This window comes from Mandrillus leucophaeus, unplaced genomic scaffold (assembly GCF_000951045.1).
Source record: "Mandrillus leucophaeus isolate KB7577 unplaced genomic scaffold, Mleu.le_1.0 Scaffold671, whole genome shotgun sequence".
Lineage (NCBI taxonomy): Eukaryota > Metazoa > Chordata > Mammalia > Primates > Cercopithecidae > Mandrillus > Mandrillus leucophaeus.
The window spans coordinates 1,259,252-1,284,139 of record NW_012107264.1 but is presented as its reverse complement, the minus strand read 5'-3'; the positions used below and the strand labels follow the sequence as shown (position 1 = coordinate 1,284,139).

The 24,888-nt window shown below is 36.3% G+C and overlaps 1 protein-coding gene across 2 annotated transcripts in view; it reads left to right on the top strand.

Annotated features, from left to right (window-relative positions):
* Positions 1-24,888, top strand: part of NRIP1 (nuclear receptor interacting protein 1) — a 102,480-nt gene that overhangs the window by 9,287 nt on the left and 68,305 nt on the right. For both annotated transcript variants that reach the window (XM_012001957.1, XM_012001956.1), the window contains exon 2: positions 12,658-12,739. The gene's annotated coding sequence lies outside the window, so the exon portion shown is untranslated. The remainder of the gene's footprint in view (positions 1-12,657; positions 12,740-24,888) is intronic.

Genomic DNA, 24,888 nt, shown 5'->3' with positions numbered 1-24,888 from the left:
TAAAAGCTGCAAAGGAAACATTTTGCATCTATCTTTTGTTTAGAAAATACATTGTATTTTGGCCAAATAAGAAAAAAGAGGAATTGTCAAAGTCAACAATATGGGGAGAAGAATGTCTTCCTAAAGATCAGAATGAACTTATATTGTTTCCTTAACTGATCCATGCTTTTCTTAAAAAAAAAAAAGAATTAAAATACAGTGAATCTATGTGATGCCAAATATAAGGATTGAAAACAGTCTTTTTTTAATTTACCATCTGATTCCTTTCCAATATCTGGATGTTTGCTATTATTGTGGCAAAACCTAAGGCAATGAATTGTTAACTGTTGCTAAAAATCTGCTTTTATCTATCCTGGTAATACTTGACTGACCTGAGTCAAAGTTACATTTTCTTTTTTTTTTTTTGAAATAACTTTGAATTTCTTTTGCTTGGGCTTTCACAAACTGAAGTGATTTCATAGAATCGTTAGATTCTTCAGGTTGGAAGAGAATTTGATAAAAGCTATGGCTGCTCTGGATTTAAGCACACCTATCTTAGAGGCACCTTGTCCTCCCCCCATTTGTCAAACAAGTTGGGTTTTAGATGCATCTTGTGTATGGAAGAGCACCCAGCTAGTGTAGACTATAAATAAAATAATGATAAAATGCTATCATTTAGTGCTTATGTGCCATTTTCTTTTCTCTTGGGTTTCCTTCTTTCTCTATTTTTGTTTCATCTTCACTCTGTTTTCCTTTTTATTTCTTAATATCTCATTCATCTTTTTTTTTTTTTTTAATTGCCAGGGGATCCATGTGATACAATGGGGTAAACAATTACTTATCTTCCTGTAGTTTTTGTTATTGCCATTAAGTTAAAATGTCCAAAACAGTTACTGTCTGCATTTATGGAGGAAGACATTGAGTCCTTAAGAATTTAAAGACATTTTGAAAGTCATTCAGCTAGCAGTTGGGTGGACCTAGGATGACCAGTCAAATCTTGATTTATTTCACACTTTTTTGTTTATTTTTGTCAAAGTAGTCTCAGAAAGAGGGGTTCGTGTCCCAGGTGGTAAGAAATAGTTAATAACCTTTGGTGATGGATCCTGCAGTAAAATCCAAGCTGACCCCAAGAAGGGATCTATAATAATAAGAACAAGGTCTTGAGACGTGGAATGAGAAATGGCTGGGTGCCTCACTTTTGTTCTAGTACCTTATTTTCTTCTCATGGTCTTCATAGAAGTCTTAGGATTTGTTGAATATTCTAGTACTTGAAATGTAATTTCCAGGCTGAGAATTAAAAAAAACAGAGTACAGTTATGTACATGTTAATACAGTGGCATTGTTTTACATGTTACATACATTTGGAATTCTATTTAAAAAGAAATAGGGAGAATTGTTATTTATTTGTAGATGAACAAAGCCAGAGACCTTTAGTTGACCAGAGCACTCACAGGCCATCTCTACTTTTTAATGATGAGTGGTCTTCTGACACCATTAACAGAGGTGATTGGGTCTGTTGGTTCAACTGGAAACGTATTTCAAAGGTTATGGACCCCATTCCTCTATTCTCTTGAGAAAGGTAACAAATAAGGGGGCACTGTGTGGACCAGTGGTGATAATGTGCCATGAACCAAGTGCACATTGGTCTACACCCTTAGAAAAGAGAGCAAGAGAGAAGAAATCTATATGTAGACCTTTTCATGGACCACACACTGGCCATGCTCCTGACCTTGGTGAAACAAATTGGAAAGGAATATTCTCCCTCATGGGACAGTGGGCAAGGGAGTTTGTAGGCTTATTTCTGTTCCCAAGCCTCTAACAAGATCAGATCTTCTTTCACGGTTTTGTGTACACCCTGATTGTAAAAATTAAACTTGTGTTATAGCTGTTTTCCTTGGTAGAACTCCATGAATAGGAGCTTATTCATCAGTGTACTGTTGGTCCTGTAAGTGTCTGGCACACAGAAGGGTGTCTGTAAGCATTTGTTGAATTGAACTGTACCAGTCCCAACCATTGGCAAAATTTGGCTCACTTGGGTCAGCAATAGGACCTTTATGTATTTATACATAGCAGCTGTTAATTATTATGTATAACTTATGAATAATGGAAGCTCTTCCACGTTTTTTCTTTAGTCCATTTAAATTAGGACTTTTAAAAGGAATGATAGTTTTTTCCTTAAAATTTATTATCTTCTTTCCAGGCATACTAATTATGAGGGAAAAAGTGAAACTGACTGTTAGTGACATTATGATTAATTGGTACTTGAAATAATTTGTTTTGTAATACTACATTTCTGCAGTAATACACAAATTATAATATATTAGAAAACATGTTTAGCAAAATCTTTGGGGGCAACATTTTTTTTTGTAAGAAAATGAATAATAATATTTCTAGAGCCTTCTAGGTAGTTTCCTTAGCATCACTTCCAGTAGTCAGAAGGACCCCCCAGCTGGGCACACTTAACTGCGTTGGATTTGATGGCTTGGGAAGGTGGAAATCTTAACATTTCACATCTAGAGTTAATTTTGGTGTGCAGTAACCTTAAAAGTTAAGAGGGTGTCAAGAACAATTGATTCAGAACTTGGTAAGTTACAGGATTAAGCAGTATATGAAGCCCTTTTGTATTTTAAAAATTAGGATTTGCTCTTCACTAAAGGTGAATTTCCTGACTGTTAGAACACCATCATATTCAACTCTATTAATAACTGCTGGTAAGAGACAGAAAATAAAATTATTTTGAAATGCAGCTCAGAGATTTCTAGATAAGAAATTTATTTTAAAATGCTAATAAAAATAAATGAATTATGTGAATATATATTTATAACATTGATTTTTAACAGATGCTCTTAAAATAACTTCAGTTTCTTGCTTTGTGAAGGCAAAGTTTTTTTTTTGTTGTTTTTTTTTTTAAAGCAAAGGTAACTTTATGAGTGTTTGACACTATATTTCTTTTGGCTTACATGTCTGTGTATTCACCTGCTTGTAAATCATAGCAAAAAGGAACAAGCTTAGTGGACTAATGTATGAAGTAAAAGGGCAGAAAAATGAGCACATTTGCTATTTATGCACTGTGTTCTACTGCGTGCTTTCCACCAGTGCTTACTTATCCTGAGTTCCTGAACAACTTTTCCTTCATTGTTCATTAGTGTCAGTCAGTATGTTATAGAAATGCGTGAATTTCTCTACATTAATTGTGAGTGTGAATTTCCCACCGTTGGTTTCCTCAGCAGACACCCAAACTTAATTTCTGTTTCATGAACTAAAAGTTGTAGGTAAGGCATAACGTCTGATTGAAATTAACACTATTATCCTTTGCAATGAAAAGGGTGAATAAAACTAAAGTTGCTGGTAGTTGCCCCGATACAAGTGTTTGCTTAGCTTTGACCATACATCAATCTGTTTATTTTACATTTTACACATCCATGGGTATTCTTCCCGATAATGCCAAGGAATGCTTTCCTTTGCAGGCATCATTCTAATAACACAAACACATTCACTTTGAATTTTAAACTCTTTTTCTCTTTTTTTCCTCCTTTAATAAATTATCTCATTGAGATTATTCATTGTTTTGGCAACACTCTAAATGATCTTGCTTTTGCAAAATCATTGTCTGTTCTATTTAATGGCATGTTACTTTAAACCTGTAAAGTTTAGGGTTGCTAAAGGCAAAAGCTGACAATATTTGTGAATATTGAGAATAGGTAAAAATGGACCTTTGGGCAGTCAGCAAAAGTAAAATTAAAATCTGATTTTAAATCTTTTGAAAATCTAAAATTAATATGGATTTCTTCACACCAATCAGAAATTCAAATTTTGTTGTATGTTACTGATCTTTAAGTTGTTTATGTGTCACAGCGAGGGCGGTAAGAACATTTTTTTCTAATTGTGTGAAGTTAATGAAAGGAAAAATAACAGTATACATCACTGTGGTAAAACTAAAATATCGTTAATGATAGCATGTTAGTTTGGACTACATTTTGTTTTATTTTACAGTGAAATAGAAAGTGTTTTGGTTCTGTTTTTTGGAATTCTGGTAGATGTGAACAGCAATTCATATGCATATAGGTGTAAAAAAGACATATTTGAAAAGATATGCTGCGTGAATTTGTCCGGTGAGGATAAGTAGCAAGTTGTAATTGCTTTCTGTAGTTTAAGCCATTGGCTGTATTAATACTTCAGTGAAGTATCGGGGGGAAAAATAGTGGTTGTACATACTACCTTGTGAGTGTTGCAGGGTTTAGTAGTTCTCAGTGACCATTGTTACTTTTAAAGAGGAAAAAAGAAAAATAGTGAGGGGATAGGACAGGAAGTTTCGATGTGTGGGAGGGGAAAAGAATCATTACTTCTCAACTACTGAAGTCACAGTTTATTTTGTTTTAGACCTCTTTGCATAGCATATTCTAGAGGATGTTGAAGGATAATAATTTGTTGTGAAAATGTTAGTGTCCTTAACACACTTCTGGGTGGTTTAACCATTAATCAGAAACACCATGGAGATTAAAGAATTGGAACTAGGGATTAGATAGGTTTTAGTGAGGCTTTGCCATGGAAAAGCTATGAAATGGGTGAGTCATTTAACGTCTCCTTGCTTCAGTATCAGTGTTACTTTGAAAGTGAGGTTTTACTTTCGAATGTATTGAGTATCAGGGTGAATAGAACTTAGGGCTGGGGGGATGTCCCTTATGATTTTTTGAGCTTGGCATTTAATATTTTACAGCAAAGTTTTTAGCTTAACATAATTGAACTTGTACTAGATAGGGTTAATAGGCTAGAACAAAAGGTCAAAGCATAAGGCATTAGGCTTAATTAAGGGAGAGCAGGAGTGGCAGGAGTGTGTGACAGTTAAATGGGTTTCCCACAGACTAATGTCGGTGACAGTGCAACCATGCCTCAACTTAAGTGGGTTATTTTGTGCAAAGGGCAGCAGTGATTAGCAGTTTGACATGCCAGACACTTCTGGCCAATCCCATCTGTTTTAGAGGTTAAAAAAGCACACCTTTATGAGCTGATGGATTGATTTGTGTGCCCGTCTGGTAAAGATTAGAAGTCCAAGGCCAATGCAGTAAATGTCAGTTATAGAATATTATCCTTTCTTGGTTGGCTCATTGTTTTAACCGTCAACTGTTTTATAATGGGGGAGAACTGCTGTTTATGGAGTTGAATGCAAGATAGGTGGGGGAACAGGTGAGGGAGGAAGAAAAACATTTCCTAGATGGACTTGTGAATTAACATAGTCTGTAGCAGGTGTTCACATTTTAAATGGAGTGTTTTTGACCTGTTCCTTACAGTTTCAGACACATTGTTCTTTTCTGAGTGTTATCTGAGCCCCACTGCCAGTCCAGGATTTCATTTTGCATACAGAATTGGTAGGTTTGTTTATTTAGGTACCTCTTTTTAAAGGTGTAATAATTTTTTATTGACCTCCTGAACAAGGGAAAATAAAATGAAAATACACACACGCACACACAGACGCACGCACACACACGCGCGCACACTCGCAGAGTTCTGTGTTCTTTTATGTGGTCAGTCAGGTGCATGTGAAAAGGAGACACAGGAGAGGCTCGGGAAGACAAAGTTTATTGTACTCATGAGTTCTTGGAGGCACAGCATGACATTCAGGGCCACATGAGAAAGCCCCAGCGTTGGTCCAGGGGCCAAAGGGGCAGGAGCTAGGAGAGAGAACAGGCTGCAGCCGTTTCTGGAGTATCTGTGCGAAAGGCAAGGCGGGGCAGGTAACCAAGTTTAAGATTAGCTGGTTTGCGTTTGCTGTAGGTAAATGCTACTGCTACTACTACTAAGAAGCTATAGGTGTATAATATAATAGCTTTGAATAAGCTGTAGGTATACAAGCTCTGAACTGTAAGAGTGGTCCCTAGTTTGCCTGGTAGATACCAGGCAGGGGAATATTGCCTCCTGGGTGTGTGGGCCAGGTGGAGGAGGTAGGCTGTGGATTGGTCAGTCTGCATGTGAAAGGCACGCTGCGCTGAGTCCTTTGCCTTTTCTAAGCATTGGCTGGTCCCTGGAGGGGCAGTCTCTTCCCAGCCAGAAAGGAGTCAAAGCCATCATCATATACGGAAAACAAGAAACGTAAACAATACACACATGTGTACTTGCTTTAAGGGTAGGATGTACTGTGGTCACGTGAGTCCACAGTGAGAGTGGTAAGGACATTTTTTTCTAATTGTATGAAGTAAATGGAAGGAAAAATAACAGTATGTTTGAACTTAGACTCTAACCTCTTCATTGAAAGCTGTTAAGTGCGATGCCATTAATGTAGTTCATTTTCAGTTCTGGATTGTAGCTCATTTAAAGATACGCAAATACTAGGTTGTGGTTATAGAAATTGGCTCCAACATATTCTGATATTCAAGGAAAGGAAAGATCCCAATATTATGTGTATGAAATCTTCAGATATTGTCCTCATAATCAATGAACTTAGGAACATATAGTGTTGATTCATTCTTTTGGGATAGGCACAGAGAGAATGTTTGAGGAAAACAAAAGTTATCTTAACAGAAGATTATATTCTTCCTGAGGTTTGAGTTCAAATAGAAATGTAGCCAGGAACATTGGAGATACATTGGAAGGTTCTGATTGGGGTCAATAGCTTATTCTTGTCAAAGAATGTGAACCATTAACTGCCTGTTACCTAGTTACACAGATTATATATTTCATGTCTGGCCCTGAATTGTTTCTTACAGAAAGAAAATTAAAATACCCGGATGTGGTCACTGAAAGTTGTATGTAGACAGTAATAGTAGTTAGTATTTTATTATATATGTGTATGCATTTATTTTAAAGCTAAGCTAATCCAAAGTGAATTGGCTTAACTTAAAAAAAGATTGAGAAATTTATTTCTCATTTACAAAGGACAAAGTGACATCATGTATTGAAATTTATTTAGGAATATCTTAATTAAATATGTGTCCATCCTTGTGTTCTTTGTGGAGTAGCATCACTTGAAATGATTTGGATCTAATATAGATTTACGTGAAAAAAGTTTTGCCCTTCTCTGTAGGGAGAGAAGGTGAAGAAGCATAAATTTTATAATATCATTGCTTCTCTTTCATTAAATCATTTGTAAGTTGCAAAAGATTGGCTTGAGTAGTGTAAAAGTGCTTGGATAGTAAATTAAATGTGAGAGATTTACCTGATGTAATGGGTGGAAGCTGCTTAAATGAATCTTGTGGTGATGTATTACACCTGAGACAAATACTTCACATTCTGCATATGTACTACTATTATAAATATTTAAAAGGTACCCTAAATCCTATTCTTTTGAGTTCCTTCCCTTTTCTCCAGTAACTTCAAGTGCCAGTAGTGCCTAGTTTGTGTTACAATTCCTTTTTACAAAGCTAAAGGGAAATATTTTGTAGGGTTAACTTTTTTGAGTGTGTGTTTCGATATACTCTTGAGGTTTTGGAGAATACACATTATCCCCTCTAATCTATGCTAGTTAATCTTTCAATCTATTGTACCTCTTGTCTTTTATTAATATGGTATTATTGGATTTGAGACATGTAAACTGTGCTTCTCTAAGCAAATTAGTTGAATATATTCTTGTTTAGGCTATAAAAAATGAAAGCAGGAACTCAACATACTTGACCTCCTGTGTTTTAAATTGTTGTCCTAAAACTATTTATTTGTAACCTGAATATTAGGTGTTAGAAATTTTACAAGACAATGGAAAAATAGTGGCCCTATATTGTATTTTGATTCTAAATGCTATTAGGGTGTAGAATTGTGCTTTACCTCTATTTAGGCAGATTAATTTTAAGAAGAAAACCATAATATATGATGGACTTAAATATATATTTTAATGTTATTTACATATTTGTAAAATGAATACGTGTGTGTGTGTGTGTATGTATTTGTGTGATATATTTTAAATGGAGATGTCTGCACCTGTTGATTGCATTAAGTATTTAGTATCCCCTAATGAAGGATGGAAAAGGTGCTGCCACACTGTCTAAGTGGATCATTTCTCCTTGGTAAATTACATGCATTCTACTTTTTTGTATTCTGTGACCTTGCAGTCAGTGACTTCAGCCCAGAATAGTTTCAAAGTCATGTAAATGAATGCAATTAAGGTATTGCCTATCATCTTACATAGTTCAGATGAAACCTTATTGGATAGAGAGGTTTATTTGCTTTATGAGAAAGGTCAAAATAAAGTTAAATTTTATTACATAAAATGATTTGGTAATGTTTTTATTTAGCTCCTGAAAAAGTAATGTCCTAATAGGAAATGATAATGCTTTTTTTTTTTTTTTTCTTAATCACCTGGAGGTCTCTTCAGGTTCTGTTTGTTGTTGTCTGATAGTTATAAACTCTATCTTGAGGAGATGCCTTCTGTCAACTAAGATTTTGGAACATGCTGCCCGTAGTTACGATTCCAGGTATCTTTGACTTATACACATAGGTGACATACCCTGTTAATGATGTAGTATAGCTTTGGTGTTGCTGGTGTGTAGGCATACTTCCTTTCATTGTGCTTCACTTTGTTGCTCTTTGAAGATAATTTTGTTTTTTACAAATTGAAGGTTTGTGGCAGCCCTGCGTTGAGCAAGTACCATTTTCTCAACAGCATGTTTTCACTTTGTGTCTTTGTGGTCACATTTTGATAATTCTCACAATATTTAAAACGTTTTCATATTATTATATAAGTCACGGTAATCTGTAATCAGTGATCTTTGGTGTTACTATTGTGATTGTTTTGGGGTACCAAAAACTGTGCCCATATCAGTTGGTGAACTTAATTGTTAAGTGTGGTCTGACTGCTTTACAGACTGGCTGTTCCCCCATCTCATCTCCCTTTCCTTGGGATTCCCTGTTCCTTGAGACCCAACAGTATTGAAATTAGGCCATTTAATAACCCTATAATGGCTTCTAAGTATTTAAGTGCAAGGAAAAGTTATAGGTCTCTTACTTTAAATCAAGAGCTAGAAAAGATTAAGCTTAGTGAGTAAGGCATGTCAAAAGCCAAACTTGTCTGAAAGCTAGGCCTCTTGTGCCAGTTGACCAAGTTGTGAATGTAAAAGGAAAAGTTCTTAAAGGAAATTAAAAGTGCTACTCCCGTGAACACATGAATGATAAGAACACAAAGCAGCCTGATGTAGCTTGGCTGTGTCCCCACCCAAATCTCACCTTGAATTGTAGTTCGTATACTCACCATGTGTCCTGGGAGGGACCCAGTGGAGGTAATTGAATCATAGGGGCAGTTACCCCCATGCTGTTCTCGTGATAGTGAGTTCTCATGAGATCTGATGGTTTTATTTAATTATTTATTTATTTATTTATTTTTGAGACGGAGCCTCTTGCTCTGTTGCCCAGACTGGAGTACAGTGGTGCGATCTCCGCTCACTGCAAGCTCCGCCTCCCGGGTTCACGCCATTCTCCTGCCTCAGCCTCCTGAGTAGCTGGGACTACAGGAGCCCGCCACCATGCCTGGCTAATTTTTTGATTTTTAGTAGAGACGGGGTTTCACCGTATTAGCCAGGATGGTCTCGATCTCCTGACCTTGTGATTTGCCCGCCTTGGCCTACCAAAGTGTTGGGATTACAGGTATGAGCCACCGCGCCCGCCCGAGATCTGGTGGTTTTATAAGAGGCTTTTCCCCCTTTGCCCGGCGTTTCTCCTTCCTGCTGCCTTGTGAAGAAGGTGCCTTGCTTTCCCCTCACCTTGTGCCATGATTGTAAGTTTCCTGAGACTTCCCCAACAATGAGGAACTGTGAGTCAATTAAACCTCTTTCCTTTATAAATTACCCTGTCTCGAGCATTTTTTCATACAGTGTGAGAACAGACTAATAGACAGCCTTATTGCTAATATGGAGAATATTTTAGTAGTCTGCATAGAAAATCACAGCAGCCGTAACATTCCCTTAAGCCAAAACCTAATCCAGAGCAGGGTCTTCACTCTCTTTAATTCCACAAAGGCTGAGGGGAGATGAAGAAACAGCAGAAGAAAAGTTGGAAGCTAGCAGAGGTTTGTTCATGAAGTTTAAGGATAGAAGCTGCCTGGATAACATTAAAGTGCAAGATGAAGTAGCTAATGCTGATGTAGAAGCTACAGCAAGCTTCCAGAAGATCTAGGTAAGATCACTGATGAAGATGTCTACATTAAATAGCAGATTTTCAGTGTAAATGAAACAGCCTTCCGTTGGATGAATATGCCACCTAGGACTTTACTAGCTAGAGAGGAGAAACCAATGCCTGGCCTCAAAACCTCAAAGGACAAACTGACTTTCTTGTTAGTGGATTATACAGCTGGTGACTTGAAGTGGAAACCAATGTTTGGCCATTCCAAAAATCCTAAGCCCCTTAAGAATTATACTAAATCTCCTCTACCTATGCTATATAAATGGAAGAAAAAGCATGGATGACAGAACATCTGTTTACAGCATGGTTTGCTGAATATTTTAGGCCCCCTATTGAGATCAACTGCTCAGAAAAAAAAAAAGATTTCTATCAACATATTACTGCTTATTGACTGTGTACCTGGTCACTCAAGAGCTCTGATGGAGATGCACAAGGAAATCAATGTTAATTTTCATGGCTGTTAATACAGCATCTGTTCTGTAGCCTGTGGGTCAAGGAGTAATTTCAACTTTCAAGTCTTACCATTGAAGAAATACATCTTGTGAAGCTATAGTTGCCATAAGTAGTGATTCCTCTGATGGATTTGGGCGAAGGCAGTTGTAAACTTTCTGAAAAGGATTCACCATTCTAGATGCCGTTGAGAATATTTGTGATTAATGGGAGGAGGTCAGAATATTAACATTAATAGGAGTTTGAAAGAAGCTGCTTCCACCCCTTATGGATAACTTTGGTGGGTTCTACTCCTGATTGAAGATACTGTGTGAACATTGTTGAAATAACAACAAAGGATATAGAATATCATGTAAACTTAATTGATAAAGTAGTGGCAGGGTTTGAGAGGATTGACTCCCATCTTGAAAGATGTTCTACTGTGGGTAAAATGCTAACAGGCCAATGGACAGTGAAGCTACTGGTGATAAGGGAGGTACCATGCAAACTCCCTGATACCACCATAGCAGCATTCCATTTCTATCGGGCACGCCACTTAGATCTGACTTACACTTCTAGAACTCTCAATTCCTAGCCTATAACCTGTGATCAGTTCTCAAGGATTATAGCTTTCAATAAAAATAAATCTGTAAACCTGAATTCTAACCTCCCAAAATAGCTCTTTTTCATTTCATTTCATTTTACTGGGGGCCCTTCAATCTCCTTAAAACCACATAAAGGTAACAAATTTCTTAGAGTAATACTTCCCCGACATCCTAACCAAGCAGGCTCTTCACCACTATACCTGTAGATCACTTAGGCTGTATCTTGCTTATTGTTATTCTGCCTGTGTCTGTGAACCCTCAATACCCCGCATGGTGCAAGGTATACAGCTGATACTCCGTAAATATCTGATAAATGACATCAATTAATCATAGAGCCTTAATCAATTAACATGCCAAGCTTAAGTAAAAATAATATCATAAAAGAGAAGACGGTAGTTTTAGATGGACCAACTGCAATGAAAAAATATGCCTTTAATTACTACTACACACACATGCACACTCTCTCTCATCCACTCATTCACTGTCAGTTCTTCATCACTAAGACTCCTCCAGTGTCTATTTCAATGCTCTCCTAATCCCCCCAGCCCAGACAATCAGCCTGGCTGGGTGGTAGGTGTCCTTTCTACCCAGATGAGTTGGGACTCTGGTACCAGTCGCTGTCTGACATCCTGTACCAACCAGCATGGTACTCAGGCACTGTCCATTGGCCTGTTGACTGAAATACAATTTCTTAAATGTTAAATTGTTTGCTCCATCCCTTGCTGGTCAAAAACTTTGATCCACTCTTTTGTTCCTGGTAGTATGAACTTTTCCACGTCAGTGTCATTCTGTATCTGGTATGGTTCTAATTCTGAGCTTAACATTTTCTGTTCCGAGTGGTACAGAAAAGAAATGAGGTGTTTCAAACTGTGCAGAGACTGTTAAATAATTCTAATACTTTTTCTCCCAGAAGCCTTGACTGAAATTCCTCTTTATCTTTGACATTAACTTTTTACATCATCGACAATAGGGACAGTCTTTACAGTAAAATAAACACAGATGGATAGTTGGCCGGGTGTGATGGCTCACGCCTGTAATCCCAGCACTTTGAGAGGCTGAGGCAGGCAGATCAGCTGAGGTCCGGAGTTTGAGACCGGCCTGGCCAACATGGCAGAAACTGATCTCTACTAAAAATACAAAAATTAGCTGGGCGTGGTGCTGGGTACCTGTAATCCCAGCTACTTGGGAGACTGAGGTGGGAGAATTGCTTGGACCTGGAAGGCGGAGGGAGGTTGCAGTGAGCTGAGATCACGCCATTGCACTCCAGCCTGGGTGACAGAGGGAGACTCCACCTCAAAAAAAAAAAAAAGGGGGGGTAGTGTATTTTGGCAAATAATTCTGTAATAAATGTTGTTCGGTTACATGTGGTCTACAACTGTGTCCAAAGAAAGCATGTATCATGAAGAATATGAATACTTTTTTTACCTTGTAATACATCTTTTTGTTGTTTTTTGAGATGATTTAGTTAGTAATTAAAATTCCATTGTAAAACAACTCTTTGAGATAAGGTGCACTTGAAGTAACACTTATTTCTCTTAATTTTCAGGAAGTGTTTGGATTGTGAGCTATTTCAGAACTCTGTTCTCAGGACTCATTATTTTAACATTTGGGAGAAACACGGCCAGAAGGTATTGTCTTTTGTCTCATTGCCCCACTTTTTTAAATGTCATCAAGCCTTTCCAATTGTAGAAAAGTAAGACTGTTGTGTCACATTTTGTTATTTTTCTTTAATTTTTAGATATTGATAAACTACTTTGCCATTTGTCACAAAGAAGGTTATATTTCAATTTTGGTAAATCAAAATGTTGTGTAATCGAATAAAACGTCTGGTTTAGAGTAAACCAGTTTTACCTATTTTAAACACGAGGTATTTACATTTTACCTTACTAGTATAGAACTATTTTAAAGAATGTCTTGATTTGAAAATGAGATACAGAAAGTTCCTTTTTACCTAAGACAGTGTGAAGTATACCTGAAACATTCAGGCAGTCTTAAAATTCTTCCTGCCTGCCACAGCTCTACCTTCTAGTGTAGGGATCAGCCGCCATCTGCATTTGGATCAGTCTATCATCAGGGTCCATGGACAGACTCAGCCAGGCCACCTGGTTTTGCCTCTGAACATCCATTTGCTGAGTTCCCTCTTTGCATGATCATTTGTGGATAGACTGGAACAGCATAATAATTTATCTGCTTGTAGACCCAGAGTGTCAGGACATGCGATGTATTACTAGGAAGGAAGGTTATGTTAAAATCATCTTTTGAGAAATTTACTCACTTTGTGCTTTGTCTTATCTTAGTCCATTTGAGCTGCTGTAACAAATACCATAGATGCAGAGGCTTATAAACCACAGAAGTTTATTTCTCACAGTTCTGGAGGCTGAGAAGTCCAAGACCAAGGTGCCAGGAGATTTAATGTCTAGTAAGGGCCTGTTCCTCATAGACGGCTGACTTCTTGCTGTAACCTCACATGGGTGGAGGTGGCCAGAGGATTCTTGGGACCTCTTTTATGAACTAATCCTGTTCATAAGGGCATTCCCCTCATGATCTAATCACTCCCCAAAGTCCCCACCTCCAAATCACCCTCACATTGCAAATATGGTTTCAATTTATGAATTTTGGGGAGATACAACATTCAGACCATAGCATACTTCATAGACCACATATGGATATGCCAGCCAATTTGACTAATGTCAGTGGTGAACATAGTCTTCTTGATCTATATCCAAGGCATCCTTCTTAATGTTCAACCTCATACCTCCTCTGTATCTTGTGTTTTCCTTCTCGAAAACTTTTGCCAGCTGTCTTGCTTGGAATAGAAACAGATGAAGGAAGGATGCATAAATACATTTAATAAAATAATGTATTTGTTAAGATTGTAGTGAATTGGCCACCTTCTTTTACTGTAATACAGATTTAACTTTACTGTAATACAGATTTAACTTTATTAGCTGAATATTCATGATTTTTATTCATATGAAATAACACAAAAGTCAGTTTTTACAGATTTTCTTAATCACCATCAAGCAGTGTGAATTTCTAGGATTAGTTGAACATAGTCTTTTAGTAAGTCTCCCCAGCACGCTGCATTGAACTTTTAAAATGGAAATTCTGTGTTTAAGATTATTATTTATTGGCAAACCAGCATATTCTTCCTCTTCTTGTCAGTTACGAGGGAAAGGCAAAAGCAAGTAAGAAATTTAAACAAGCAAATTAGGTCTGTGAAAGGACTTGTAAATGAACCCCCAAAATAAGTTAAATTTAATATACACTTTATCCAGTAAAATAAATTATATAATCAGAAACTGGATTTTATGGAATTTAGAGTTATCTTTTCAAATTAAAGATGAGAATGAACTATTATAAATATTTCGTATAAACATTCACACTTAGCTCTAAAGATGGAAGTTGTAATTTTAATGATAATATGAATTATCAATTCATGAAATGTCATATCTCAGAATTAAATGTATGTTTCAATAGAGTTGATAGTTATTAAAAAGAAACTGCAAAGAAATTAAAAGTTTAGCTGAAGGATTAAATCGACAAATTCTCATGTATATTCAAGGTAAGAATTAGTTTTAAGTAATTATTTTGAAAAGGAATCGTAATGCATAAGGTCCTTTTAAGAAAAAGTTTCTTCTTTTTATACAAAACCTACTGAAGTGTAACTTCACGTAATCAAACAGACACCCTTATTTGTTAACTTGATTGTTTTTTATATAAGTATAGTCTGAGTAACTAGCACCCTACTCCAGAAGGCTTATTATATTTGTGTATTTTCTAATCAATCCTGCCTGTACCCAGCAGAAACTAGTCTTTGGCATCTTCTGCAATAGATTAGTTTGGCCTGTTTTAAACTGTATAAAGTTGGAAGCATGTCATATGAACTCTTGCGTGTCTGTGTTTTTTTAATCAACATTATGTCTGTAAGAGTCATCCATGTTGTGCACGTTACTTGTTTTTCCCCCTAAATTGTCTGTGTTCTATTCTATGATTATACCACCATTTATCCATTCCACTGTAAATGGACGTTTAGTTTTCTTTCGAGTTTGTGGCTACAAATAAGGCTGCTGTGAACTTTTTTGGATCTTTTGGTAGAAATAAACATTCATTTCTCACGAGTACAGTGTAAGCACGGTAATGGAACTGCTGCTGAGTGGTGGGGCGTGCATGTGTTTAGAGTAATAGGTACTTAGAGTGCTTTTAAGAATATTTAGGAAATGTCAATCAGTGTGTCTTTTGTTAATGGTAGGTTTTATAATTAGAGAGACTTATTTTTCTTTGACCTAGTGTAAACTCCAAAGTTGTTTCTTAGGAGTTATTTAAATTTTCCCATCTGTTAAAAAATAAGTTACCTATTTTCTGATTCCATTATAATATGTGTTTGGCTCACAAAACCTGGGTTTGTTCTAACCCTAGTGAAGGAAACTGGGACACAAAACCCTGCTCTATGTACTTGTGATCGTATGATTGAAATACTGAAAGTGGATTTTGAAGCAAATCAGACATAACACATATTGAAGGCTTTTTAAAATTATTGAATATTTGGACACCTCTCTGAATATTTAAAGTAATAGATACTTTTGAGTTACAAAACCCTTATTTCAGCATTCCTGACAAGTGTTTCTTGTGACCTTTGTGTTTTTATTATTCTGGTGATAAAAATTGATATTATTCATTCTAGCAGATAAGTATTTGAGAAATTAATCTTTTTCTAGGTCTTTCCTATAGAGCAGTGCTGTTCACTAGAAGTATAATGTGAGCTACGTTATGTAACTTTACATTTTAAATGTTAAAGTTTCTAGTAGCTGTGGTTAAAAGTAACTGGTGAAATTAATAATATGTTTGATTTAACTCAGTATCTGCAAAATGTTATCCTTTCAGTGAATAATCAATAAAAAATTATGAGATATTTTGCATGCAAAATGAATGTAAATCTATACTGAGTTTTTGAAACCTGGTGTGTGCTTTGACTCACGGCTCTCTGAATTCTGACTAGTCATCTTTCAAGCGCACAGGAGCCACATGTGTCTAGTGGTTGCTATATTAGACAGCACAGCTATAGAGTTACATTTTGGGTTTTTAAAAGACAGTGCTTCAGTCAGGTTCATGACTAGTTAAAATCACCCTTAAAAATCCCAGAGAAAGGGGCCATGTCAAATGCTGAAGTACTCTCTTTAAGTAAGTTTCAAACAGCCTATTTTTCCTTCTGTTTTGGAATAAGTAGCATTTTCTTTGCTTGAACATCAGAGAAATCAATTAGCCAGTGTTTAGGGGACATGTCGAATGACAGATACGTATCTTTAAACTATAAAATCCAAATCTGTAGCAGTAGATTCATATTTTCCATCTTACTCCAAGTTATACTAGGTAGAATTTTACTTTTGGGGGAAGTGTGTTTTTCTTTTTTTAAAAGCATGGCTGTTTTAATTGAATGTGATAGATTGCTATATGATACAACTCCACTATATTCAATAAAATAGGGGAGTTTGCAGATAGTTTGTGTGTGTACATATAGATGTGCCTATGACTTCTCATTGCTTAGGATATTTAAAAGTTACCTAAATTTTGAGGGTTAATGTTTCTTCATGTTTATTTTCGCCAAATGGGATAAATCAAGGCTATAAACCGTCTCACATGAATGTGGGTTTGATTTTGCCACCAAATTGGGTTTAAAGCTTCTTGGTATTCAGCATTGGGAATGTGGATGAGGGACTCTTGGCGCGTGAAGACAGTCAATATGGAGGCGTACTGTGGAGGGAACAGCCCTTTGAGGGATAGATGGCATCTTCACACTTCAGCGCTTGCCTTGGGTCCCAGATCTGGGATACAGTGGTGGTTGTATAGCTTACCCCCAACACATTTTTGATAATACTACCTCCACACTCTTAAATGAAATTGATACTCTTTTTGACACTCAATTCTTATTGAGTAGTAAGAAAAGAAAATTATTCCTCTGCTTAAAAGCCTTCACCTCACTTGATGTAAAACTAAAGTTTCATTAGCTGAAAAGGCATCTTCTTAGTGGAGCCCACCCTGGTGACCACATGATTCAAAATGGAAACCTCCTCTTTTTCCTCTCTCCTTTATGCTGTTCCCTTTCTCCACAGCACTTAACAGCTTTAAAAATACAATGAAATTTGTGTTTCTTTTTAAATTATAGTTTATTGTTTAATCTTTCTAAAATTGAAACTCCCTGAAGGCAAGAATTTCTGTTGTGTTCATTACTAATAAATCTGAAGAAGCTAGTGGAAGGCTGAGCATCTGGAAGGAGGACATACCTGTTCATAGACTAATTACTTATTGAATGCGTGGCGAAGATACACATTTTTTTTTATTTCTGAAAATTTGCCTTTATAGGTTTTCTGGGGCAGGGAATATTTAAAGGAAATGAAAACAGAAATTGTAAGTTATAAGCATCATCATACATTTGGATAATTTGAATAATTTGAAAATAGTTTTTTTCATCAAACCGACATACACATCCCTTTGAAAGGTAATATGTAAATAATGAACTTTTCAAAAAATAGGGTTTATTATTATAGTCAGGTAATTTTTCTTATAGATATAAATATGTGTTTTTTTTCATTTGGATAATAAAATTATGTTGGTAATCAGTTTGAGAAGTTCATTTATAAAAGATTTCTGTTTCTGTAAAATATAGGAGACATACATTATATTTTGGTATCTTAGTATGGATCAGGCACAGCTCAAAAGGTTTTGGAAAGTAATTTTGTATAGAGAAGTATAGATTGGCTTTCATTTTATACAGGTGGTATCTAATTGTAGTTCTTGAAGTTTTATTTTTAGGTCAACTACAATAAATGTTTTTAAAATAGTACAAAAATTGAATTAAAGACATATTCAGTTATGGTATATGGTACCCTAGAAAACATTCAAAGGGGACATTATAATGTTTATTACATTTTAGGATAAGTGTGAGATGATAAATGTGATCAAAGTCTTTCCTAAAAGTCTATAGGCAAGTTCTCAGTTTTATATTATACCTTTATGTATTTAACATTTGATTGCAGTCAGCAGTAATTATGACTATGTCAATAATCATTTTCATTGGAACAGGAAGAATTATGAGTTTTGGTTTGTCTTCCCACTGCCATTTTCCAAATTCAGGCTTTGTTACTTTCTGGTTGTTAGATAGTTACTGCAGTAACTTTCTATTTGGTCTTTTGCCTTTTAGTTTTATTACCCAATACATTCTACACAGCAAAGTAAAACTTTCTGAAGAAAATTATTATGACCCTGAACAAAGACCTTTGCTCCCAAGATAAGACAGGTCCTATTTCTGCTTGGTTCCTGCATATCTCAGGATCATCTGTTTGGTTTGCCCCTTCCTTAAACGTGTTAATTGCACATTTCTTATTCTGCCACATTATTTTTGCTATCTTCAGCTCAGATGTCCTGTGATCCCTACTAGTTTTCTTTTACCAAAGGCCATCCATCCTGTGATTTGTATGACCACTCGGACAGAAGGGAACATGTGCTCCCATCTACTCTCTTACAGTGGTTGACGAATGCCACTCACACTGCCTTTATTTTTCATATCGTTTCATTCATCTCTGTAGCAAAATTATAAACTTCTAAATGGAAGGGGTTGTATCTTTTGTAAATTTGTGATTTACAAAGCACTCAACTTGATGCCTCACACATGTGGGGTGATAAATCAAACCGTTGGTGAAACCAAACTCCAGAGTATGTCCTGATACAATTTTAAAGCTTTAGAAATGATCAAAGAAGGATAAAAGTTCATCTTTATTACATTATACAGGTTGCTTACATTTGTGCAACAGTTTTTTCATATACTTTGTATGCAGATGAAATGATAGCATGTGTTTTAGAAATTTACAGGTTGCGAAGTGTAATATGAGTAATTATGACAGTACCCAGACTTTATTTTGTGGAATATATACATTTCTTTGACTTAACTGACTGTGATATGTAGAATGCTCTTTTAATGTTTCTTACCTGAATAAGCAAAATTTATTTAATATGTTAGCTAAATAAATTTTGCTTATTATTTTGCTTAAATTTTGCTTATTATTTCCTTATAGCTTACTATAGACTTAATATTCTTTGCTGTTCATCAAGAGAGAAAATACAAAAGCTTTTGATGAAAGTAATAAATTACCTGCTTAGAATGTAACAATTTCAAAGATCAAAGTTTTGTTAACTTCCCAAAATGTATCTTTAGTTTTCCATATTTAATTCACATTGGGGTAAAATATATTTTTTAAAAAGAATCATTTCACGGATTTCCCTAAATTTCTTTTTTTTTTTTTTTTTTTGAGACGGAGTCTCGCTCTGTCGCCCAGGCTGGAGTGCAGTGGCCGGATCTCAGCTCACTGCAAGTTCCGCCTCCCGGGTTCACGCCATTCTCCGGCCTCAGCCTCCCGAGTAGCTGGGACTACAGGCGCCCGCCACCTCGCCCGGCTAGTTTTTTGTATTTCTTAATAGAGATGGGGTTTCACTGTGTTAGCCAGGATGGTCTCGATCTCCTGACCTCGTGATCCGCCCGTCTCGGCCTCCCAAAGTGCTGGGATTACAGGCTTGAGCCACCGCGCCCGGCCCCCCCCTAAATTTCTTAAAGATAACCCCAGCCTTTTCAATTCTATGTCTTAGGAAGATTTTAAAAATATTGCTAAATAGTCTGCCTGGCTAGTGGAGATTCTAAATGGGACTGAATTTGGGATAATGAATATTTTTTTATTTGGTTAGGGCATTGTTCTGGTGCTTAGTATCTAGGAATGAAATAAGTTTCTGACTTTCAGGTCTATGCCCCCTCCAAGAAAAACCCCAAATCTGAAGATCATGTGTATCTGGGATGTGGGTGTAAATTAGTTCGCAGAAAGAAGTGGTAAAAGGTTAAAGGAGGAAATGAGTTTCATAGAATCAGCAGCATAAACAAAGATGAATTCTGTCGTCATACATAGACCCTGAGCATTTGGGCTGACTGTGGTTTTATGTATTTAAATGCTGAGATGGTGGTGACACGGAGTAGTAGCAGAAACTGAATTTGGGAGGAGGAAACAATGATTATAGTTTCTAAATCTTCCTTACTGTAACAAAATATGATATGCAATTGGGATATCCTTTTGGCAACTAAATATATTTGGGAAGTTAACATTTTTGGCCACCCAGATTATGTGGGCAGTATACACAGCCCTTACTTTATTATCTAGGGCATAAAGTTTAGAAAATATTCAGCCTTTTTTTCCAGTGTTAGTTAAAAAAATATTGATCCTCTGGCTTTATTTATATCACGTACAAAAATTCTGAAAGCCTGTTTATTGCCATAGAAATGGATATAACGTCACAAGGAATGCTACTCAAGTTACTTTTATAAGCGTTTTAAAAACATGGGCATGCAGTTTGTATTAATAGTGATACTCTTCTACTGAGTTACTGCTAATTTGCCATTTTCACAGTAATTTCAGAAAATAAGAAATCGATAACATTATTATATTATGTAAATACTCCCATGAATTTCTGTTGAGGTTGAAAAGCATCATTATAGTATTTGTTACAAAGTCATATACATCACAATGCCTGTAATCCCAGCACTTTGGGAGGCCGAGGCGGGTGGATCACAAGGTCAGGAGTTTGAGACCAGCCTGGCCAGCACAGTGAAACATCGTCTCTACTAAAAATACAAAAAATGAGCCGGCCATGGTGGCGCACAACTGTAATCCCAGCTACTCAGGAAGCTGAGGTAGGAGAAATGCTTGAACCCAGGAGATGGAGGTTGCAGTGAGCCGAGATCGCGCCATTGCACTCCAGCCTGGGCGACAGAGCGAGACTCTGTCTAAAAAAAAAAAAAAAAAAAAAAGTCATATACAATTTAAACTTAATCTGGTGACCACAGAATGCTATTTTCTTACCTTTTAAACCTTTTATTAGTGTAACTTCTCTTCATCTTGGTTACTTTAATGTCAAATGGGAATTATCATGCACAATTTGTTTTTATAGCAACATTGTATAAAATGAATAAATATGAACTATTTAAAATTGGCTCAGGCATTTAGACTTGTTTCTGATAGGCTTATCACGTGAATACTCATTACCTTGTAAACTTGTATTTTAAAAGAAAACATTTATTTGAGATATAAGGATTCATGTTTTCTCTTGAGAAAAGGCAGAGGTAATTGTTTTTTTTTTTAAATTTTAAAACAAAGGGTTTATTTATCTTTTACCTCTTGAGTAGGCATTAAGAGCTGCTACTGTCACAGCCACAGTTAAATACAATGGTATGGAAAATGATGGCTTTAGAATCCTAAGAGTTATATTCTTCACATATACTGTATCTGCTGCATCTTTACATATACTCTTCACATCTTCACATATACTCTTAGTTAATCATTTAACCTGAGCATCAGGTTTTCAATCTATAAAATGAGGATACATCTTACATCATAAGAATATTATGCAGGATAAATGAGGAAATATATAAAGTGCATTGATATCAGTGTAATGCTATAGAAAGATAATGTGTTATGGACAATATTGTTAATTATAATGTATTTTTCAAAAGAAAGAAAATAGGTCTTTAGATGATCACTCTTTTACTTAGTAGCACGTCCTTCTAAATTAGGACCTTTCTTCCACACATTTTTATTTTATTTTTATTTTTCATTTACTTTTGAGTTACTTTTAAAAGTTTCCACAAACCTCGGTCCATGCTTTTAGGATTCCTTTCAAGTTTGAACCACTTAACATCTGCCACCTACTGACCTAGTTCTTTCCACTTCCTCCTGCTCTCCTCTCCTCATACACACTTGCGTATTATGTTTGTTGGATGATTAACCTGTCTTTCATTTCATTTTTGCAAAGATCTAGATCAATACAGGGTTAGGAAAAACAGTTTCTGAATTTGTTTGAACTATAAAGCAAGGTGGTACATAGGAGTCAATAATAATATTCATTTTTTCCCCCCAGGAAAACAGTTTTCAGGGGAAACAATTAGTCAACTCCCACGGGGACTTGCTTTTCCTTTCATAGTGTGGCTGTGATAGGTTTTAAAAGGGATTTCTGCCTACATATCCAGGTTAAAAAAAGTTTTCAGTATAAAGCATGAGTTGGGAAGTGACTCACCACATATGGAACTACTTCAAAATGCATGCCCCTTAACTACTATTTGAATTTTTGTAGGTTTGTAGTTTTGCTGACTGCAAGAAAATAAAAGGCCCAGTGCCAGTTCTTACTGGGTCAGGATTTATTTTAAAGTACCAACATTTCCTCAGCTTTTTGATACTTAAAAAGTCCTGGAGATTTTCCTGCACAAAGTTTTAACAGGCTTTATTCCAGCAAGGAAAATTCAGGGTGTTTATGCTGTGGTAGTAGCAAAAGCAATGGATTTGGTGAATTTGCAATAGAAATTGCCAGAATCTAGAATACCCCAGGAGCATATTTTTATTTAAAGAGTCTAGTGGGGTCCAGCAAAGGCTTGTAATGATATGTGTGTCTTTCGCATAGCTCTAGGAACAAAACATTTGATGAATGTTTTATAAACAGATGGTTAATTTTTCGTGAAATGATCAGGAGACGAGCTGACCAAGGCAACTGATCTGACACTGCTGACGTTTATTGGGGATTGATTGTGGAATGCCTTACTGTGAAACACACTGACTTGAGTTTGAATCCCAGATTTACCCCTTAACTGGGCAAGTCACTCAACTTCTCTGAGCCTCATCTGTGAAATTGGATACTATCTATTTTATAAATAATGATTGAGTGACATAATGTATGTCTTAGCCCTATTGTCAGTAACAGGTATTTACTTGTGTCTAATGAATAAAAGTTAATCGTGATAACTGACAATAACCCACTAGATAATTGTTTTAAAACTACATTTCTTGTTGAAAGTCACCATTAGAGTATAGAAGTATACTTGAGGCTACTTAAAATCTTTAATAAACTGCATTTCAGCCAAAGTAGTGTTTATGGGTAAATGGATTGAAGTTGATAAAGGCTTGTGATGTGGTGGTTTTGAACAAGACCAGATAACCTAGGTATGAACCCCAACTCTGCCACTTACTTACTATTGCTGACTATGGGCAAATCACCTTACCTCCCTAAGGCTCAGTGTTCTCATCTGTAAAATGGGGATAACTTCATAGAGTTATTTGAGAATTACCGTATGGAAATTAAGCCTGCATAAAGCATTTAATGCAGTTCTGACATAGTATGGAGTATTTGTTTTTTTTTGAGACAGAGTCTCGCTCTGTTGCCCAGGTGGGAGCGCAGTGGCGCGATCGGGGCTCACTGCAAACCCCATCTTCTGGGTTCACACCATTCTCCTGCCTCAGCCTCCTGAGTAGCTGGGACTACAGGCGCCCGCCACCACGCCCGGCTAATTTTTTGTATTTTTAGTGGAAATGGTGTTTCACCGTGTTAGCCAGGATGGTCTCGATCTCCTGACCTCGTGATCCGCCCGCCTTGGCCTCCCAAAGTGCTGGGATTACAGGCGTCAGCCACTGTGCCTGGCCGGTATGCAGTATTTTTTAGTTTTTTGTATTATTCCTTAGGTACCTCTTTAGAAATGACCTTGACTACCTGTGGGAAATATAATTCTGAATTTTTTTTTACGTAATGATTAATGTTTGAATTTTGGGATTAGATACATTTTAATTTTTATTTGACTAATGCTTATCCAGTTAACTTACATTGAGATAAGGTACTTCAGAGATGATCATTTTAATTTTTCAGCTTTCTCAGTGGCCCATTATTTAAAGGAACCATATTTGAAATCAAACAGACTAGTTTATATTTTTGTAAAAACATTTTTTACATCACACACATCTTTTGGTCATTCTGTGGCTTCACACTTTTAATTCCAGTCTTAACTCACCCTTCTGCTGCCTCTCCTGCTTCATTTGCTGAATGTAGAGTGACTCAGAGATGAAGCAAGGGAGAGCAGAAGGAAGCAAGGATTGGATCTGAGATCAGCAGACCTCTGTAGTCAACCTTACAATGATCAGACATCCTCTCTGGACTAAAGTCCTAAGTTAAATTGATTCAATTACTGCTTTTTGAAGTTTTACCAACAGAATAACTTCTATACCTTTGTTTACTATTAGCGAATATGGTGAGAAGGTTTTGAAGGACATTTCTACCTTTTTTCAGTGACTTCGAAAGTTGTTTTTTTTTTTTCAGAGCCATCATTCAAATATTTTTTCAAAAATGACAGCTAATAAAACTACTGGTAACTAAACAATTACTATATGTTACAGATACTATGTTAAGTGTAGAGTTAGGTTTATTCTATAGAAAATCTTTTAAAAATATCTTCTATTTTGCTCCCATTATGTCTATAGTAAGTTACTTGATAGTACAAGGAGTTTATTAGAATTTTCAAAGTTTTTAAGACTTTTGTAATGAGGCAGTGTGTGGTTTGTTAGGTGGTTGTAGTGAGAATTTGAAGAGTTCTCATTTTGGATAGTCATAGTTCTGGCTTTGTTACTAACGGCTTGGCTTTGAGTTAAAAATCAAAACCCTTTGACTCAAAATTACCCCTTTGGGTCAAACTATCACTGACCTACTTCCTTCCTCCATTTGAACCTGGGATTATTTCAGAGATGAATGGGAGCATCTCAGATTAATGACGTTTTCCTCCAATCGCCTGCCAGAGTGTATACACATAGAAAGGGAATTTGGTGATCCTCCCACTGCCTGCCAGACTGTACAAACATAGAAAGGGAAGGTGGTGATCCTCCAACCGCCTGCCAGAGTGTATACACGTAGAAAGGGAAGGTGGTGATCCTCC